We start from the raw sequence: 18,484 nt of genomic DNA, 5'->3' as shown, positions 1-18,484 counted from the left end.
GCTTTCTGTGAGTTTATGATTATTTCAAAATAAACTTTTTAAAAGTGGTGTGACTGGTACAGGCAATGTTTGAATCATTACTTCCTGTGTGTTTGGGGTGGAAAAGTCCCAGAGTCAGGAAGAAAAGGGGGAGAACTCCAGAAGTTGAGGCTGAACCTAACCATCCTGCAGAGCAGGGGGGCAGGAAAGGAGGTAAGAAACAGTCAGAAGTCAGAGGCAGAATCTACTAAACTCAGGGGACCCGGAATGTGGAGCCCAAATGAGGAAGGAGGCGGGGCTGGTGGGGGGAGGAAAGAAAGAAAGACACAGTGAGCAAAGGAAACTCTCTTGACTGGCTTGTGCCTTCATGTGCTGTGACATAGGGGGGTGTCGGCCTCAACTGAAAGGTGCAGGCAGGGCGCACAAAATGGAAGCAACAGATTCTGATGAGGGTCTTAGTTCTAGTACCCAGAAGGTGCCTCCTACCATTGTCCCGGAAGGTCTGCTTCCTCCAGGCAGCTCCTCCAGGCCGTTGACATCAGGTTCCTGCCTACTCTCCAAGTGTTTTTCAGATTGCCCTTTGTCCTAGGAGACTCCATTTTACAGGCAGCTTCTGGCTCCATTTCTGGAGAGAGGAATGATAGCAGCCTTGGGGTGAACCCAGTGCTCTATCCACCAGGCACTAGCCAGGGAACATAGGCTTACTCCTGGGAATAGAAAGGGAGCCAACTATAAATGTATTGGGGTGAGTTGAAACCATAGGAGCATACGGGTGCATTAAAATTGTATTAGGGAAACCAGGCCTGGCCAAGGAAAGAATGGGCCCCATAAAGTGATGGAAACCTAGCACTGTGTGACATACCACCACACCAATCAATATACCTGCCGTGTGTCCGTCAGGGACTCTACCTCCAACCACCCTTGGAGCTTTGCTTTCTCTGCTGTTGATGTGGTCTCCCTGACCGCCGTCAGTCTATCTGTTCACCCACCTGTGATCTGACCCCTGTGTCTTGCTCTGGATCAGTTCCTGCTCCCAGACCCTGATTCCATCCTGGCCCGGTCTTACTTATTATCCATTAACTCACTCCTCATACCTCCTGAACTCTCCTGCAGCCTCTGGTAGTCCCTTTATATCATGCATATAAATATAGTCACTGTGTTTTGTGTGGTTAGTAGCAGGAATTAAGGTTGGAAGGAGAGAAAACAAAACAAAACAGAGAGACAGCTTAGTAGCTCAGAGCACTTGCTGAAAACCTGGGCTCAGTTCCCAACACCTGTATAGTGGTTCACAATTATTAGCCTACTTCCAGGAGATCTGATGTCCTCTTCTGGCCTCTGTTGGTACCAGGAACACATGTAGTGTACATACATACATGTAGGCAAACACTCATGCACATAAAGCAAAAATAAGTACATCTCTTTTTCAGTGATTACTAGAAGAGTTATGCAAGAATAGAGTCATCCCTGCCAAATTTAATAGAAGAGGTTAAATGTTTATTCCAATTTTCCTTCCTGGATAAGTCTCTCCTTTCTGCCGTTATCCATTTTGAAAACATAATACCAGAAGATGAGGGGCCCAGATGCCGCTACAGCTCCTGAAAGTGAGCTCTTGGGAGTGGGTCTGAAATTAGGGCAAACTTCTGCTGGCCATGCATAGGTCCATTGAATCAAGGCAGGATCTTGGTTGTGCTTTTGGCGTTTGGGGTCATTGGACTGAAGCAGATATTCCTTAAGTCAGGCTCTTAAGTTCAAGCGTCTTTCAGGTCTCCAGAGATGCACCGTTCTCTGCTGGTTGAGGATACTGGGGAGAGTGGCCAGGGAATAGGTTTGTACTTGGAACCTGACATCTTGGCTTCTGGCACGTATCTCATAAATACATTAAAAAAAAAAAAAAAAAGGATTGGAATAAAACAGTCTGCATTTGTCCCAGCTGTGTTTCTAAGGTAGGAGGGACTATATGAAACATGGATGTCATTGAAACTGATAAGGCTTGTGAATTTATTGTTATTCAATAAACTCTGACATTGTGGAAAGACACAGATGTGTTCACTTATGTACCTGGCAGAGCGTGCTCACTCTGCTGCGTGGATGGACTGCTTCCCCTGCCATGTGAAACAGTGACACCAGGGAGTCATTTATTACCAAGGAAATAAAAAGGCAGAATTTGTTGAAACACAATGAAAAGAAGCAATTGGTGAGTTCCCAGAAAGGGGGTTACTCGGTCAAGTGGGATGGGGGATCTCTTTGTAAGAGTTGAGGAAGTTAGTTGGTTTTAGTTCATTGAGAGAGCAAGCAACTCACTGTCATGTTAAGTAGTAACAAGAAGAGCTGACAACAATATCCTGAAAACCATTCCACAAGACAGCCCACAGAGGAACAGTACCAAACCACACACCACAGCCAGGCAAGAACAAAAATGAAAAATACAGATCATTTTCCTGAACACTAGATGTTAGCACCCAGAACCTGCGGCAGATATGGGCGGGTCCACAGACCTGTCGCCAAGGCAGCAGCCACCATATTCCCAGAATCCATTGGGTTCAACTCCCACCTTTACCTGGACTGCTACGTCACGACATATATATATATATATATATATATATATATATATATATATATATATATATATATATATATATGGGTACTTTTCCTCCATCTCTTTCTTTCCTCTCTCCCCTCTCTCTCTCTTCCTGCACCGCTATCCTCCACCCCTTCTAATTAAACCTCTTACACGTGGAGCTGTTTGGGCCTGGTGTCTGCAGATGCGTCTGCCGCGACTCAAACCCCATCACTAGAGATTAGTTTTTTTCAACAAAATGCTTGCAAATGAAACTCAAGAACACAGAGAGGATCATGCACCATGATCAGCTTAGTTTCAACCCAGGGATGAAAAGTTGGTTCAATGTAACACAATCAATAAATGTAACTAGAACAACTAAACAGACTTGAAGACAAAAAAAAATCATGTGATCATATCAAATAGAGAAAGGAACTTTTGACAAAGTTTAATATCTCTTCCCCCAGCAGTGTGGTTGGAGAAAAATTATTTATGATCTTCTATTATGCTGAGCCAGGGATCGCTGGGCTTTGTAACTGTCCATCCCTCTGGAGGGACAGTGAAGCCCTGATATATATGTACAAACAATTTTTTCCTCTGTGAATGAGTGCTTGCATGTACATCTGTGCATCACATACATGCAGTGCCTACAGAGGTCAGAGATGGCGTCAGATCCCTGGAACTGGAGTTACAGATGTTTGTGAGCCACCAAATGGGTACTGGGAACCAAACCTGGAGCCTCTGGAAGAATGTTTTTAATCACTAAGGCATCTCTTCAGTCCAAAGCTCCATAAAGTCTGTTTAGTCTCCTGAGAGACTGTAGACATGGAAAAGTGGGATCAGGAACTAAAGCAGCCAAGGGCAGCTAGGAGTTTGCTTAGCCTATGGCTCTCCATGGTCAGTCCCCTGATAGATCCTGGGTGGTCTGTTTGACGGGCCTTGAAGTGTACAATAGATACCTTGGTTAGAAACCAGATGGCTTCTGGTAGGACCCAAATCTTGTGGTCATGTTTGTTTTGTTTGTTTGAGGACAGGGTCTCCCTATATAATTCCAGCTGTCCTGGAACTCACTATGTAGACCAGGCTGGCCATGAACTGCCTGCCCCTGCTCCCTGCGTGCTGGGATTAAATGTGTGCGTCACAAGGAAAGCGCAGGCTGTATCTGTATAAATGTTAAGGCCCAGTCCTGCCCCTAAGAGGCAGAACTCTGCTGTCCGCCATTAGTGTGACATTTGGAGCTACAATAGAACTCACTGTAAGAGACCTACTACGTTCTGTGATCTCTCTAGGACCAACTATTCTATGCCCCCACCGTGGTCTATGCCTGCCACCTAGTAGCCTCTGGTTGGGGACCACTGTGAATCTGTTAGATCTAGTTTAGTTCTGTGGTAAAGTCACTTGTCTCTACCTTCAAGGTTAGGATCTGGTAGGCTTGATAAGATAAGCAATTGAGGGGAAGCTGCACAGGTTGCTTTAAAACTCGCTGTGCTATTTCTCTTTGTTCAAGGAGGGGATAGGTGAAGGGCAGATGATGCGGGTGCAAAGTAAGTGCCGTTTTAGGGACGATGCCATCTTAAGGATCCTAGCTAACGATTCTTCTGGTCCCATTAAAGCCTCAGAGAGGACCTTAGCTATAAGGTCAAGCTGGAGGCACTCAGGTTCTTCAAAACCATGTCGTGCCCAGGAAGGCTTTGGCTGCTGTGTAATGGCTAGAGTTCTCAGAGTAAAGGTAGTAGGTAGGCACGGTGGCTCACACCTATAATCACACTGAAGTGAGAGGACTTAGAAAAATCTGGGCTACACAGTGAGACCCTGTTCAACATACCAAAAAAAAAAAAAAAAAAATCTAGAAATGCTTGTTGTGCCCAAGGGTAGCATAAGCCTCAGAAGCTAGACCGTTTTATAGGGAGATCTGGGCTCTTGAAGGTGAAAAGTTCTAGCCACGTGATGCCAGCCTTTGAAGATTTGGAGCAGTATTTTGATTTGAGGCAGGTTTGCTTGGGCTGTATATTAATAAAGCGTCTATGCACAGAAAGAGCATGATCTCAGGAAGAAAAATAAGAGAGGCTAATTATTTAGTTGTGACCTACCTAAGGAAGTAGATCTGTCTTGGAAGCCCTGATGTAAAACGGCCCAGATAACCTATTGAGTCATTTGAGTGGAGGCTTGTAGACTGGTGGCCTTGGACCTGACTTACATACAGGTCAAGCTCAGCCAGACAGTATCTTTCATTTTTTAGGTTGCAAAAGGAAGCCTCTAGATGGAGCTCTAGTACTTACCAAGAGAGGCAAAGGCCAGGCAGCTGCTAGGGCCATGGACTGAGGCTGATGGGTGTCCCTTTTGTCTTCTTAATTCATCCCCTTTGCCTCTCATCTTGATAATTAAACACCTTGAAAGCTACACTTAATAAAGTGAGGGAAGGGGTTTGGGAAATCCCTGCTCTAGTCTTTGAAGTCTTTGTCTAATATCTGGAGAGGAATTGGCTTAGAAAATGTACAACCAGCATAGTCTGGCTTTCTCTGCTCTCAGGGTCTAGACTAGTATATTTATATATGGTTTTAATAAGAACAGACTGATACCTGACAGGGGAGATACCATGATCACAAAGGTGGTTTTTCCCAGGGCGAGGCTTATCCATTGCACTCCAGATGTGCTGACCTCTGCTATTTCCCCAAATGTGGGAAACTCGACTGCATAATTTGTGGTAGTGGGGGACTGCGTTTGCGCTCTCCCCTGATTTAAAAAAAAAAAAAAAAGAACAGACTGAAAGAGAGCAGGGTCTTCAGAAATCCCCTGTTCTGCCCATCATAACTTATTATAGTCGATGGCTTTAATAACAGCCATTTCTAGGTAATAACATACCTTCTAGGACACAGGTATTCATGAAGTCCCAATGAGCCCTTCCCTCACCATCTCATCCATGAATGCATCTGGCCAGACTGGACCCTGACAGAAAACTCACAAAACTGAACTCAGTGCACATCACTGAGGAGAGAAGATGCTTGTCCAGGGGAAGAGAAGTCCTGGTGACCTTTATGTCCCTTCCATTAAGGAGACTGGATGAGAAGGGGAGCAACAAGCATGCAAATGCCCAGTCCAGACAGTCCACACAGTCCACACAGTCCAGACAGTCCACACAGTCCACACAGTCCACACAGTCCACACAGTCCAGACAGTCCACACAGTCCACACAGTCCAGCCACAGTGCAGCTCCACCTACTGAGAGGGAAGAACATTTAGCCAGGCAGATGCAGATACTGACTACACAGAATCTGTTTTCTTCCGAGAGGAGGGAGAAACCCTCACAATTTGTACGGTCTCACTCTGGATGAGCTCTGCCACCAGAGCCTCACATTGAGAGAGGATCCCCAGAAAGAAGAGACTAGCTCCTGATGGTGATAGGGATGTCTTTTCCCACCACCTTCAGGACTCTCCAAGGAGTTGCCCTGGCCAGAGTTGTTCAGTTGCAAATGGAAGGTAAGGATTTCCACAGTGAATCAAAAGAAAATGGTGTCACCTGTATCTTGATGGGTAGGTAAATGATCTTGAGTCACAGCCAGGGGCCTTTGGGTCTCACTGGAGAGCGGCCCCAGCTAGAGACCTTCAGTTACACATGGTTCACTCAGCTGACCACAAGCACCAGAATGAAGAGAGGACAAGAGAGTCCCTGTACAGGTCGCCAAAATATCATGGAAAAACCAGGTCCCTGATAGGAGGGGAACTGGGCAGCTGAAGGATAAAAAGGGATGAGTAAAAAGATGCCTGTGTATGGGTAGTAAAAAGTATTTACCCCTCAATGATGAACAGTGCTGTAGAAGTAAAAGCTAAATAAACTTTTTTCTCCCTTCACCCCCACCCCCAAAAAGAATATATCAAGGTAGTGGGTTAGCCTGGTGCTTTTATGTATTCAAATGCTAAATGCCATATCCCAAGACCTGGTTGCTCCAAGAAGAGCAGATCCTCCCATATACCAACTTTTGTTGTATAAACCTTGCCCTCCAAGTCATCCCTGATCTTTTAAAAAGATACCTACCGCCTGTAACTAGGTAGAGGAGTGATAGGCAGGGCGGGAGGTCCGGGGCTTGGGGGTCTCAGTCAGGGACCATGGGGAGAGGAGAAAGAAAGAAGAAGGAAGAAGGCATCATGGGGTAGGTGGATCATGAGAGCATGGCCACGAGGGCCTGCCTGTTGGAGTAGGAGTAGGCAGAACATGGCAAGTGATATCTCAGGGTTACTGACGGGGAAGTAGACAAAATAGCAGAGAGGGTTGATATCTGCCTAGCTTTAGTGCTTTTAAAGCTTCTAAATATAAAAGCTTTTGTGTCTTTTATTTGGAAACTAAATGATCTAAGGTGGGGTAGAATCTCCAAAATGATATTTACCACGGGACACAGAGAAAGCTTATATTTATTGAAATGCACTGCAGGGAAGCAGTCCCAGAGGAGGGAAAGTCCCAGAGGAGCCCCTCAGCTGAGAGGGAGTGGGATTTGTTCTCATAAAGGTTAAGAAAGAAGTTCTGTGGTCCGACGCAGGGGGCCATTTGTGCGGGCATCTTGCTATCTTGCTAAGGCCATACATTTTTATAGAACAAGCGTCTTTCCTGAGACTCTTCCTTTGGGTAGAGCAGCTGGGTCGTGAGGAGTGAAACTCTAAATGCTTGTTTAAGACATAGCAAATCATGGAGCCAGGCAGGCTTCAAGTAGTCATGGCCTGAGTATGTGGACACTCAGCTCTTATTCTAGGCCTTTGGTCTCCCTGCGACCTCCTACCCAATGACTTATTTGAATTTTAATGCTATGCAAAACAGTAGAGCAGACAGGAAGAGCATGAAACAGGGGAAGGAGGGTCCCAGACTGAGGCTGTTCATCACCATCTCCTCAACAGCAAACCCAAGGCCACACACGGTCTTCATCTAATCCTCACATCCTATCCCCCATGTCGGGTGATAACAGCTTCAGCCTACAGATAGAGAAAAAAAAAAGACAGGCTGGAGAGATGGCTTCACAGTTAAGAGCACCGGCTGCTCTTCCAGAGGACCTGGGTTCAATTCCCAGCACCCCTACAACAGCTCCTAACCATCTGTAACTCCAGTTCTAGGAGATTCAATTTCTGTTTCTAGCCTTGCAGACACCAGGAATGCATACATGGTACACAGACACACATGCGGACAAACCCATACACAGAAAACAAAATAAGAGTAAAGGAAGCCCAAAGAAGCAAATGGCATCTTAGATTATGTGGCTTTGAGACACAGAGATGCTGTAATGTTAGTTCCCTGGTCACTGAACTTCGTTCCCCTCTCACCCATGAGCTGCCAATGACTGGCTTTGGCATCCATGTGGTGGGTTAACTGAGGCAGGGAGTCACTGGGGGTGGATCCAGATACCTACAGGGGCTGCTGCCAAAGGCAGTCATCCATTAGAGAAGTCACGCAGTAGACTTCTCTGAGGAAACAAAGCTTAGTTTACTGGAGCTGGCACTTCCTGTGGTCAGCTGAAAAACTATGAACTCTTTTAACTTCTTGGGGCTGATAAGAAAGAGAAGGAAAGAGAGAAAATTCACACACACACACACACACACACACACACACACACACAAAGTGGATGAAACAAAAGACAGAGTCCAATAACTTCATTACACAAACATACATGCATACGTACATACATACACACATACACATGTGGATACAGACATATATACTTATTAACACATTGAATGTTTAGTGCAAAGCTCTAGTAAGCAGGCTCCAAACATCTCACATATACATACATACATCATACATACATACATATATATATATATACAATTGATGGATGGAGCAAGCTCCAACACACACCCAGATAAACTTTACATATATACATACATACACATGGTTGATGGGTGGAAGGAACAATGTTCCAGCCTTTATTCACACAAAATTTACACATATACATACACATAGTTGATGGATGGAAGAATGTTCCAACATACTCTCACACAAACCTTGTACATACACATACACATACACATACACATACACATACACATACACATACACATACACATAGTTGATGGATATAAGGACCAATGTTTCAACCCTACATTCACACAAACCTTACACATACACATCGTCGATGGATGGGAGAAACAGTGTTCCAGCCACCGTAGCTGGAACGAATAAACTCCCCTAGCTTAACAGATAAGAGTGTCTTTCTAAACTTCAGTTTGCTTTCTAAAATTTTATTTTTACATCAGATCCAGTAGTGAAAATATCTCAACCTAGTTTTACTAACAACTTTATTTTTCCAACTGTTTTCTAAGGGTGGTAGTCATTGCTGATGATCTATGTCTCTAAGTTCTTTCCTAGGGTGGTGATTGAATTATAAAGCTTCTCCAGCAGCAATGCCTGAAAGAGATCAAACATTGCCCAGTGAGGGACTTGAAGCCCCCTTAACATTTTCATACAATTTCTAGATGAAGAGGGATGTGAGGGCACCAGGCAGAGCAGAACTCCACAACAGCATGAAGTCCTTAGGACACATGGTCCTCAGGGTCGAGCCACACCGAGGCTCACCCATGTGGCTGTGGTAACCTGTGGGCCGCCACATTCCATGAATACTAAAGTCATTTATTGTTCCTCCTGCATGGCCCTCAGCAATGCCCCATTCCTGTCCCCAGCTCCACTGGTGTGGATTATTAGACGGTTTCTGTAAATGCTCACCCTTCCCAGATGAAGCTGCCTCTACATCCCCCCTGTGACATGCAGATGTGACACACTTACACAGGACTCCTCCCTCCTGGCCACAGCTGATTGGACCCTGGCTCAAGAAGCTGCAGTTCCCAGCGGAGAGGCCTGTTCTGCTGCTGAATGGCACCCTTTCGACTTCATCCCTTGATCTCTCCACTTTCAGCCTTTCTGATCTTTAATAATTCCAAGCTAATTTTTTTTTGACGTATTTGCTTACTTGTTGCTTACTTGCTAGTTTTGAGACAGGGTCTCATGTAGTTCATTATTCAGTTGAGACTGGCCTTGATGAACCCTCCTGCATCTGAGTGCCAGGATTGTAGGTGGATACCACCCATCCCCTGCCTACTTTTACTTTAGACAACTGAAAATGGCCAAACGAAGACAACCTCGTTGCTTACCTGTTGTTATTCGGACCTTCCAGAGAGGTCAGTCTGCAGGTCACTACATAGCTCAGGCTGGCCTGAAACTTACGTCAATCCTTCTGCCTCAGCTCTCTGTGACTGTAAGAGTGAGCTGCTACACCCAGGGAAGTACAGCTTGTGAGACCCAGGTTGTTTTTATTCCTGCCTTGCTTGGTATCTTAGCGCAGAGCAGTAATATCTTGCTTTCTCTCTGTCCTCCTCTAGACCCCTCTTGGGTCCTTACTGGTTTAAGAGACTCTGTGAGGTTTATGTGCGTGCATTGCACTGTTCGCTGCACATAGTAATTCTGTGTGATGATTCTCATCTCCATCCTAAAGACGAGAAGCTGAGGAGACACACAGAGCAGAGGCAGCGCTGGCTTCATCCTGAGGCTATGTGGAGTTAAAATTTGTGACTCTCTCTGTTGCTGAACTGGAAGTCAGACCATCAGGACTCAGACCCCAGCCCAGCCGTCCATTGCTGAGAGACTCCGAGCAAATCCACATCTCTCTGTGTGTCTCAGTGTGATAAATGGTTGGAGGTGCCGACCCTCCTTGAACTGACTGGGGGCAGGAAATAACCAAGATTCTCTAGACTCTGGTATTTTCTTGGTTCATCAGTGAGTGAGCAGCAAAGCCGAGGGGAAGAAACAAAGTATGCTACATTTTTTTCCTGTCCTGATTCAGGGTAAGGGCAGGAGAGGAAGAGAGGTCCAGATGTCAAGCAGCTGTCTGATGCAAAGGGCAGCAGGCCAGCCTCACTCTGAGTTGTCCCTTGTCCCAGGAACAAATCACTGCCACAGAGTAGCATTCTTTATTAAGAGAGTAGGGCCCAGGAACTTACTCAAAGGGCTCTAACGATAATAAAAACCCAGATGGCAAGGGACTAGGAGAGGAAGGAAATTAGGGCTCCCATTTAAGTTTTAGGAACTGGGGTGCACATTTTATAGGAAGGGGTGATGAGGCATAGACAGTCAAGTGATTTGCTTGAGGTCATACAAAAGCTTTACATTTTGAACACAGGTCTCTTGATTCCCTAGCAATGTCTCCCCTCCCCCATAGCTAATCTGCTTTACCCCCTGAGCGAGCCACATGGCAGAAAGGCCCTAGAAGCCCCTGCTGGTCCAGAAGCGGCAGTAGGTTGGATTAAAGTCTTGATGACACTAATAGGATCCATCTGCTGGGCTTCCTAATTTAATTGGGCCTTTTATTATTTGCACATTGACTACTCTACTGCATACATTTACCTTGGGTGTTCGCTTAAAATGGCTCTGTGTTTGTGCTCTACAGTTTTGTGGAATCTGCAGACAGAGCTCTACTATGAAGGGGATAAATGGCTAATTCCAAAAGTGTGTGTCAGCCTGGGAACACTTCCCTCTCCCCCCAGAGCTTATAAAACATCCCCATCCTCTTAAGCCCCTCTCAGATGTCAGGGCACATGAACTGGATTTTCTTAGGGAAGCTGCCTGCAGCCTCTCAGGTGTGGCGTTCAGTGTTGATCACAGTTCTGGCAGTGAGCTTACGCTGGGCGGGGAAAGTCCAGTTCTACTGAGAAGGGACAGGGTGGGTGTCAAGAAGGGCCACACACCGCCTGCTGAGCACCGCCTCAGCTGCCTTTGTCACCATGTGCATGTCCAGGTTGCTCCCTGTTCCTGCTGAAGAAATGATAAGGACGTCAGCTATGGTTCTAAAGTTATATAAAAAGATTAAACACCATAGCCTGGGAGTCCACATAAATTGGCTTTGAGCCTCAGCTCTGCTTATCGACTGTTGCCTTTGGGTCAACTAACTTACCTCTCTGTTTCTCCATTGGTTATTAGCAAAGTATAAAAAAATAATCATACTGTGTAAGTAATATGGCTATTGAGAGGATTAAGTGAGATGATACTTGGTGACTGGTTAGATCATGGGACTCGGTGGCTGACAGTGAGTTTGATTGTTACACACAGCTTGTCAAATGTGGTGCCATTGATTTTAAAAGGCACCATTATGCCATGTACCATTAAATGAAGAAGACACACTGCCAACTAAGTCATGAATATTTTTGATTTTTGCCAAATACTTAAAAGAGAGTTTTTGTAGACTTATTAGACATTAATGTTTTAGGATATGTCAAATACAATAAATATAAATTGCATCACGGGGGAAACAGAAACAAAAGGGATGCATTTCAGAAGGGTTCAGCATCTGTGTTAGCTGTGACAAAATGCCTGAGTAAATCAACTTAAAAAAGACAAGGGTCAGCTCTGCTCCTGGCTTCAGAGGTTTCAGCACTGTGGTCACATGGCTCCATTGTTTCTGGCCCGTTGCTGAGGTCAAACATCATTAGAAGGCTTGGGGGAACGAGGCTGCTTACTTTATGACAGTTACTGTAGTTCTGATTACGGGCATCAACATCTATGATAGGCTCATATGTTTAATATTTGATTGATGACTGGTACTCTCTTGAAAGGTTGTGAACTTTCAGGAGATGGAGACTTATTGAAAGAAGTATGTCCCTAGGGGCTGGCCTCTGAGCTTTACAGCCAGGCTCCTACTCCACACAAGAGTCAGTTCTCTCTGTTCACCACATGGGACCTGGAGATGGCACTCAGGTCTCCAGGCTCCGGAGTACATGCCTTTACCTGATGGCTGGATTGCAATTTCTCAGAAACCATAAGCCAACAAACAAACAAACAAACAAACAAACAAACAAACCCCCCAAAGCCAAAACCAAAACCAAACCAAAACAAAAAAGCCCTCTTCATCCCTTAAGATGTTCTTGTCAGAGCTACAAGAGAAATGACTGGTACGATCCAGAAATGACAGTATACATCCTCTCATTCTGTCCTCATGTTTTTGCCTTTAAACATCATGGATATACACATATGGAAAACACTCAGAATTAATTTTCCCACTTGGAAATTTATAAAAGCAGAGTTTGTGGGCATAACTTGGTTGGCTGAGTGCTTGCCTAGCATGGATGAAGCCCTAGGCTTGCTCCTTAGCATCAAATACATTAAAACAAACAAGCCAACAAAACAGGCATGGTAGCTCATAATTATAATACTACATTTGAGAAACTGAGGCAGGAGGACCAGAAGTGTAAAGTCATCTGCAAATGTATAGTGAGTTAGAGACCAGCCTGGTCTAAATACACATATATAATATACATATATATGATTTTAAGTTGGTATCATATAACTATGTATGTATGCATGCATATATACATATGTATATGCATTGTAGTACTACTGGGAATTGAGCCTAGGGTCTTATGCATACTAGGCAAGCAGTCTACCACAGACCACCAAACTCTAGCCATCAGGCTAGGTTTTTAACAGTATGTTAAAAGTTTTTCTACAGTTATTAAATATGTGTGTATGTGTTTCACACACGTGCCTGCATTTCACAGTGCACATATGCATACCACAGTGTACATGTAGATGGCAGAGGACAACTTTCCACCTTGTGGGTTCTGACCATGAATTCAGGTCATCAGGCTTATGAGGTAAGTGCCTTTTCTACCTGTTGAGCAATCTTGCTGCCCCAGCAGTCTATTTTGACATCTATCAATAATGACACATACAGTTTTTTGGGTTTTGGTGCTAGAGTCTGAACACAGCCTTCATGCTTAGTGAGTACAAGTCCACCCTCAGGCCCACATAGCTTTAATTCAATTTAATTTAATTGTGACGATAATATGTTTGGCTTTGGCATTTTCCTTTTGGATCCCTGAGTCGTTTCTGGTTTTTCATAGTTACTAACACCCTCCAGGGACCATGGAATTTCGGGCTTACAGGGAATACAACTGAAGTGTAATTAATGTTCTGCCAACTATGGTGGCTTCTGCCTGAAATCTCAACACTTGGGACACTGACATAGGAGGATTGCCAGTTTGTGACCAGCTTAGGCCACAGTGTAAGACCCTATCTCAAAAAAAAAAAATAGTTTCATTTCATTAGCCACGTCCAGATTCTCTGTTGGGTCTGTATCCATTCACCCATTTATCCTCTTAGCAGCAACACACAAAAGTCAACTGCTGGATTTTCCCACACACTTAGCAATGTTATTATTCTTTAAAATATTTGCCTGTCGAGGGAACATATACACTCGGGAGTGGGTCAAGCATGTGTGAATAAACACTGTCAGTCATGTATGCCTAGGAGGGAAAGGCTTGAGTCAGTGGCCTGTGACAACAGACAGGTCTTTCCACAGACATCGCCCTTAGCTTGAAAAGCTGATGACTTGCTTAAGAATGTCCCCTGGTGATGCACTGTAGCCCATGAGACATCAATCTCTACTCTTAAAACACAGCAGTCATCAGATAAGCTGCTATGACGGCATCACTTCAGTGTGGTCTGTGCACTCGACAGCTCTTTCCACGTGGCTCTGAACATGACCCTTCCCCGGTGCCTGCTGGGAAACTGGTGGAGTAGATGGATGATGGTATGAGCCTGGGTGGCACAGTTGGGACTCCCTCAGGAGGTGAACTCTGCAGGCTCTACCCCCTACATTGTGGGAACACCTCCTAGTCTGCCTTTTGGACCTTTCTAAACTGACTTGTTCCCCCACAGCCATGCCTTACCTGTGGTCTAGAGTCACAGTCTTCACAGCATTGGTAAACACAGCAATGTGTCGGGAATCCCTTCCCCCTGGGGTTTCTGGGGGCTTGTGTGAGGCACTCATCCAGAAGCAAGGCATTTGGAAAACTTTTTAGTTGCTTGTTGCTGTGTGACCAGGGTGTCTTTGGGCTCACAGGTGAAGAAGGGATACAGCCCATCATGGTTGAAAAGGGATTGAACCCCAGGCATAAAGGAGCTGGTCACATTGAATCTGATCTAAGAAAGCAGAGAGTAAACAGGACATAGGGCCAGGCTATAAAACCAGAAGAGCCTCTCTTTAGTGACCACTCCCTCCAGCAAGGCTCTGCCTCCTGGAAACTGCATAACTTTTCAAAGCAGCACCACAAGCTGGAAAGCAAGTGTTCACACACATGACCCTTGGGTGTCATTTTATGGTCAAACAATGAAAGCAAGACTGAAAAGGTCAGCTGCCCCAGTAAGTCGGAGGCAGAGTGGCTTAGTGGAGGACCCTCCAGCCACCACTTGATTGGATGAGGAACTTCTGTACATCTCCATTTCTTTCCATCCTTCAGTTTACTCATCTATAAAACCATAGCATTTGGTTTGATTGAAGCAGTACTCCACAAACTCTCAGGATAACCAATGGGGGGAAAACACCCCACTGTGTATTTCATAGGGAGACATTGAATGTGATAAATACTGAATAAAGTGACAAAAAAAACTGGATAAAGGCAACTTTGAAAACTTTTGAGCTGACCTGGGGGAGGGGTCTATGAAGCATCAGTCACACAAACATGTAGATTTAGGTTTGTAGCCCCAGCAACAGTGCCTGTAACTCCAATGCCAGAGGCTGAGGAGGTGAATGAAGATATGAGATTCCCAGAGCTCTTTGGTTAGCCAGTCAATAAGATGGAGAATTCTTTTTTTTTTTTTTTTTTTTTTTTTTTTTTTTTTTTTTATGGTTTTTCAATACAGGGTTTCTCTGTATAGCCCTGGCTGTCCTGGAACTCACTCTGTAGATCAGGCTGGCTTCGAACTCAGAAATCCACCTGCTTCTGCCTCCCAAGTGCTAGGATTAAAGGTGTGTGCCACCACTGCCCAGCAAGATGGAGAATTCTTGATGTGGACTTCAGGGTGTGGAGCTCAGTAAAAAAGTACTTACCTAGCATGATTGAAGTCCTGGGCTTCACACACACACACACACACACACACACACACACACACGGAGGGGGGACTGGTAAATTTGTATTGGCATTTAATAAGTAACCTATTTGTTAATATCTCACAGACTTTTTGAAAGGGTTAAATGAAAAAAAAGGAAAGAAAGAAAAAGAAAATGACAGGCAAGGGGTTTAGCCAGAGCCTCTCTGGGAGAAGCCCAGCACTTTATTTTCTCAGCAGTTCTGAAGAAATGGAACAGGACATCCAGTTTAAAGAATCGCCTACCAGGAGAGTGAAGCCATTCTTACCCGTCTTTGGGCTCCTGTCATCCACGGGGAATTCATCAGACCTTTCCCTGGACATGCTGGAAGGACCCAAATCATGCTGGACTGATGTGAGGAGAGGTCACAGGTCCACACTTTTGTCTCCTGTCTCAGCAATTTGGTCTCCCCAGGAGGGTCTCTGCAGGTTTCCAAGCCTGCCACTACTGTCAGTCACTTCCTAAATCATCCCGAATCACAGGGCGCGCTAGGAGCCTGCCTGCCTCTCGGGGCTCCAGCTGTCTCCTGTGGAATATGAATGGTTCCTGTCAGGCTGTTTGTCTTTTTTGCCCTTTACAATCTGCTTTTTGCACACCATCTAGGTTGAGCATTCTGCAGGCTTGATGAGACCATTATTTTTCTTGGTGACATTTTCTGGGAGCAGACTGGACTCGTGCAAGACTGAGGAAAGCCCTTGCCTGTGTCTGGGGCTGTGTGGCCCACTTTTTCCTATTGTCTGCATCTATTTGTCACTGACTCTAGAAGGGGGGGGTGGGCAATACTGTCCTCACTCAAACCAAAGAGTGCGAGGGCATGAGAGCTCAAGTACACCCTTTGTCAGACTGTAAGTTATCCTGGGCCCTCTCAGGTCTTAGTGAACTTCAGACAGGAGTGGGGTGAAACCTGAGATTCTTAACACATTTTCAAGTAATCTGATAGTTGGTCTTAGGTCTAAAGCAGGGCTTAATGTGTGTGCATGTGTGTGCTTGTATGCATGTTTCTATGGGGGCCATGTGTGCACATGTATGCAGAGGCCAGGGGACAGCTTTGAATATCACTGCTCCGGAGGTGCCCTCTATCTTATCATCTTAGATAGGATCTCTCATTGGTCTAGAGTTATCCCTAATAGGCTAGGCTGGCAGGATCCTCTTGTCTCTGTCATCCCAGAGCTGAGATCACAACCATACACCACAGTTCCCCATCTTTCCCCCTTACATAGCTACCGAGGCTCAAACTTATGCTCTCATGTTTGCATGGCATGTGTTTTATAGATTGAACTCTCTCCACAGCCCTGATAATCCGCATCTCTGTGTATGTGGGTGTGCTGTGTATTGTGTGCACATGAGCATTTTTGTGAGTGAATGCAAGCCTGTATTTTGAGTGGCATATTCGTGGAGGTTAGAGCAGGATCTTGGGTGTCAGCTCTCAGCTTCCACTTGATTTAAGATTAGGGTTAGGCTGGCAAAATGGCTTAGAAAGAAAAGTCTCTTGTCACACAAACCTGACAACTTGAATTCAATCCCCAGACCCCATGGTGGAAGGAGAGAACCAACTCTTTTTTTTTTTTTTTTTGAGACAGGGTTTCTCTGTGTAGCCCTGGCTGTCCTGGAACTCACTCTGTAGACCAGGCTGGCCTCAAACTCAGAAATCCGCCTGCCTCTGCCTCCCAAGTGCTGGAATTAAAGGCGTGTGCCACCACCACCCGGCCGAGAACCAACTCTTGAAAGTTGTCTTCTGACCTTCACATATGTGCAGCAACATATATATATATACCTGCACTTACACATATATTCATACATCACAGATATATACTCAGACACACAGACACACACACACACACACACACACACACACACACACTATGATAAAACAAACAAGCAGGTCTGGTCTCTTTTGGTTGTTCACTGCTATGTGTCCCAGGCTAGTTGACCAAGACCAGGCACTTTCCTACCTCCCATCCCACCACAGGAGCACTGTGATTATAGATTCGTGTTGTCACCACACTTGGCATTTGCGTAGGTTTTCAGGGCTCCTCACACTTGCATGTTAAACTCACTGAGCTATCTATTTCCCAGCTCTGCTAATCTAAATTTCTAAAAGTTCACTGATGATGGCAAAGCTGTCGCTCCAGAAACCACACTGAACCAAGCTATCGCAGTTTCCCCACTGCCCATCGTATTTATTTAGTTACTGTTGGTTTGTTTGAATGTTTACTGAGTCAGTTCTGCTACTCTTCCTTGTGCCCCCCAGTCCTAATGCACTGGTACAGTACGGTCCTGCTGAGGGCCTTCACTGTGCTCTTTCCATAGCTGTCAGCACCTTGGCTGATGAGCCCTGTGATGAGCCCTTTATGCAATGGGTCTGAGCTAGACACCTTGTCTCATCTGGAGAACCTGCTAGGCTATTGGCTCACCATCAGGCCTTTGGACCTGAGGCTAGCTAGTACTTCCAGCCTGGTCTATGTATCTCATCTGCAGCCCTAGACCATTTAACCTGGCTACTCTCTTACCATCCTCAACTATACCCTAGAGCCTTTCTTTTCTTTGCTTGGCTTCTCTGGGGACAGCAGGCAGCCACCAGGGGTGGGGCCTGGGAGGCCATGCCCAAGGGAAGCAGGAATCTCATGGTTAATGAAATCAACATGGACACTAGGCCCCGGAAGTCAGGCGCCTGCCCTCTCCTGTCCCCTCCAACCAGAACCCCATCGAGGCTGGAATGAGTTAGCTTGACCTTCTGGGTTAATGCAATTAATGGGATGGTTGTGTAAGGCTTTGTTTAGCAGGACTGGTTTCCAGCCTAGCCTAAGGCTAAACAGGACTCTGGCAGCTTCTACCAGCCAGCCTGACCTGCTCCCTTGAGCCTCGCACTGGCCAGTGTTCCCTAGAGGCCTGGATCTGTATGTTATTTTTTATTTCCCTGGGTTTCCCTGTCTTCTCTGAGGGGCCCATGGACTTACCAATTAACTTGGAGATGCTGAATTTGTTGGAGTTAGCCTAGAAACTGGGTTTTGTTGGGGGGTAACTTGGAAATCAATGCTAGATGCTGGCTTATTAG

The 18,484-nt window shown here is 45.4% G+C and overlaps 1 non-coding gene and 1 pseudogene across 1 annotated transcript; one reads left to right on the top strand and one right to left on the bottom strand.

Moving 5' to 3' along the window:
- Positions 1–1,452: 1,452 nt before the first annotated feature.
- Positions 1,453–1,826, bottom strand: LOC116073552 (annotated as a pseudogene).
- Positions 1,827–5,105: 3,279 nt separating this feature from the next.
- On the top strand, positions 5,106–5,272 carry LOC116074164. Its single transcript, XR_004112119.1, has one exon. It is a non-coding gene; the product is annotated as a U1 spliceosomal RNA (small nuclear RNA).
- Positions 5,273–18,484: the final 13,212 nt, after the last annotated feature.

The sequence above is a fragment of the Mastomys coucha genome, unplaced genomic scaffold (genome assembly GCF_008632895.1).
Source record: "Mastomys coucha isolate ucsf_1 unplaced genomic scaffold, UCSF_Mcou_1 pScaffold23, whole genome shotgun sequence".
Taxonomy (NCBI): Eukaryota; Metazoa; Chordata; class Mammalia; order Rodentia; family Muridae; genus Mastomys; species Mastomys coucha.
This window is presented reverse-complemented; position numbering and strand designations above follow the sequence as displayed.